Below are 3,695 nucleotides of genomic sequence, written 5' to 3' on the forward strand. Positions count from 1 at the left end.
GTGCCTAATTACATTTCAAAAACATCACATGGTCAAAAACATCAGAATGATAAAGATTAAAAAGTTTTTTAAAATGCAGTATAAAATAGGTGTTAATCTCAAGGAAGATATCACAAGATCAAACTAACATTGCATATAACATTGAACTTTTCAAGTACATAGACAGCTGTGTCAATTAGAAGATGAAGGCTAATGGACCTTAATATTTAGTTTCTTTTGCTATCCTGTTATATTTTTTCTATGTCAAATAGTGAGTTTGCCAGACTTTTCATCTGTCCCAGGGTAGAGGTTTTGATTTTGATGCGAGAGGGAGTGTGATTTGCTTCAGGCAGCACCCTGGGTGGTGTTTCTTCAGCCTTCAACCTCCAGTGCCCCATATTTGTAATGCAGGGGCAAATGGAAAGATGAGGGGGGCTGTGAAGGGTGATCCTTGCCTCTTCCAACAGGCACCTGTCTCCATTCCTCTCTGTTCCTTGTGTCACCTCCCTCTGCTACAGGGGCCTGCAGAGCCTGACGCCATGTATCCAGCTCCTTTTCACACTCCCTAATGGTCCTTAGTCTATTCACTTCTTCCTTTAGTTCAGCCACCCTGTGGAGCAGACCATTGCTCTGCTCACCCCTCACACAGGTGCTGTCTCTATCACCCATCATTGCCAGGTCCCAGCACTCGCTGCAGCCAGTTCCCTGGTGCCTGGTGTTTGTGTGGGGCCTCTCTCTGGGCACACACGTTTGTTTCTAACCATCTTTGACCGAGTCCCAACCATGCCTTGATATGATCTCTTCAGCAGTAACCTCTTGTGTGGTTCGTGTGTTTGTTTCGAACTTTTGTGCCTGGTGGCCGGTTTTTTCTGTGTGAGGTGGTGTTTTGGTTTTTTTGTTTGGGTTTTTTTGTGTGTTTTTTTCCCCTCCTGTCGCGCGCCACAAGCGGCGGAGGCCCCTCCGCGCCTGATTGGCTGCCGCGGACTTCCGGCTTCCGGCTGGGGTTGGGGCTGTGAGCGGGGGATCCCTGAGCTCGGACCCCTCCGTACAGCGCCATCACACCTGCCTCGCTGCTCACCCCGGCTCTCCTCGCCGGTGCTGCCGGTGCTGTCGGTGCTGCTGCCGCCGCCTCGCCGACCATCCGAGCGCTTGCTCCGACCGCGTTTAAATCTCCGCGGCCGCGCCCCCTTCCGCGCCTGATTGGCGGCCGCGGACTTCTGGCTTCCGGCTGGAGTTCCGGCTGGGGTTGGGGCTGTGAGTGACTTGTGAAGCATGAATTGCTTTCTTGTATCAGCAACTTTAAGTATAATTTTAGTGAGGTTTCTCAATGTGGATTTAATAGTGGTTACGGGGAAGGAAGCAAAACTCCCATGCACTTCTTTGAAAATGGAGTCTATTAAGGAAGACTCTGAATCAAAGTGTTTGACATGTCATGCCATACGTGTGACATAATCATCTGTCAGAGTGCATTAATGGAGTGATGCGTTATGTACCAGTGCCTTTACTGCAGCTAACATTAGTTTAATTTTTTTTTGCCACTTCAAGAAAAGAAACAAAACTTCTGCTTTTCCCTCCCCCAGAAAATCCCACAAAGCCACTAAATAAGATAATTTTACAGCTGAATCTGTTTTTTCACTTTTTTTTTTTTTTGGAGGACCCATTTCAATCCTAGATTGGTGTTTTGATTTTCAGATACTAAAAGAACTTTTAATTGTAGCTGTTATCTGTACTGAAAACATTAATTAGTGAGAACAGTGTAGGAAAATGTGTGAAGGCTGTCAAAGTACCTTTATTTTTAAAATAAATATGGATGAACACATTTGTATGTCAGCTTGTTTCCTTCTCTAAAAGCCTTGGCTTTTTATTGTGAAATAATTGTGAAACAATTCCATCAAATGGATTTCACAAAAGGCATCTTAATGGAGAGGGCAGTAAAAACATTTATTACAGGTCTTTGTTTCACGGCAGAGCATAAGGCTGAACCTGAGGGCAGGGCCCCACTTAAACTATCCACTATATAAACAAGCAGAAAGGGAAAATGCTTCTCCGAAGAGTTAATAAAACAAGTTATGAAAGGAGATAGCCAGAGATTCCCAAAGCCACGTGGAAAATTGGTAGTAGACCAACAGATTAGAAGCCCATTAGAAGCCCAATGCTGTCCCTGTTGGGCTTTTTCTAGTCACCTGTTTTTTTTATTGTGAAATAATTGTGAAACAATTCCATCAAATGGATTTCACAAAAGGCATCTTAATGGAGAGGGCAGTAAAAACATTTATTACAGGTCTTTGTTTCACGGCAGAGCATAAGGCTGAACCTGAGGGCAGGGCCCCACTTAAACTATCCACTATATAAACAAGCAGAAAGGGAAAATGCTTCTCCGAAGAGTTAATAAAACAAGTTATGAAAGGAGATAGCCAGAGATTCCCAAAGCCACGTGGAAAATTGGTAGTAGACCAACAGATTAGAAGCCCATTAGAAGCCCAATGCTGTCCCTGTTGGGCTTTTTCTAGTCACATGGACAGAAGATTATATGGTCATAAAGGTGACTTCAGTGGCCTGACTTTTCATGGACAGATTATACAGTCATAAAGGTGACTTCAGTGGCCTGACTTTGGCTCTGTCAGTATTTCTGCTTTCTGTGATGGAAATGGACAGCCCTTTGGATAACCCCATTGTCTGAGCAAAGCATTTACACCACACACAGACATACACACATACTCTGAAGCAGCTTCAACATACAGATGTTTTGTTACATTAAAACAGAAAAAGTGGATGCAATCGTGCACAAAACCACTTTATTATAAATTGGAGTTCCAATTCCCATTGTCCTAGTGACACAAATAGTGCACCTTTCTCTCTGCTGTTAGCTCACAGACACCTGCCTTGTAGACATGCAAAAAAGTGAATAATCTCCCTGTTGCTGCTGAGTCACTGTCAGTGTAACACTTGCCTACATATTTAATGAATCACAATAATGTGGCAGTGCTGCTGGGAGCGCAGAACGTGCTGGGGATAACTGGAGGCGTATGTGTGGAAATAATGTTCCTGAGCATGTTCTTGAAGCAAAGATTTCAACTCTGACATACGTAGGAAAGGATAGTTTATCAGATCAAAGAAAAGTCATCCATCTATTCATATCTGGATAGCTGGGGACAGAAATGCAGAAGCAAACTAGGGATAAATACTTCTGACCCAAACTGCAGGTTACATCTGTCCTTGGCAGAATGGAAAAAGGAAGGAGAGAGAGGGAGAAGGCAGCGCACCAAAGCCATCCTGCTGAATTTGGCACTGCTAGAGAATATTCCCCAGGAGAGAGCACAGTGTTTATGAAACATACTGGGTGACCTGATTGCTCTTTGCAGTCTCTGTTTTTTGCTTAAAATATGTTATATAGACCTATGTGAAGGAACAGGAAAAGGCCGTGCTTGGATGACTGTCTTGCCATCCAAATATACTGGGCATATTCAGTGAAGTGGCTGTTTCTGTTTGCCTGGCTACATGAAGAAAACCAGGGCAGCAGTTTTGATAATGTCTAGTATTCCCATTGCCCATTTTTAGAATATTAATTGACCTAAAGTTTCTCAAAAGATCTTAAGCAGCTGCTCACCCTTACACAGCATACTGTAAATCATAGAAACAGCATTAATCCTGGTTTTAGTTGGTAGCAGGCCTGTGTGAGAGGGTTTGCATTCTCTTGTTGGGCGAGAAGGGCCTGT

The sequence above is a fragment of the Calidris pugnax genome, unplaced genomic scaffold (genome assembly GCF_001431845.1).
Source record: "Calidris pugnax isolate Ruff unplaced genomic scaffold, ASM143184v1 scaffold44, whole genome shotgun sequence".
NCBI lineage: Eukaryota > Metazoa > Chordata > Aves > Charadriiformes > Scolopacidae > Calidris > Calidris pugnax.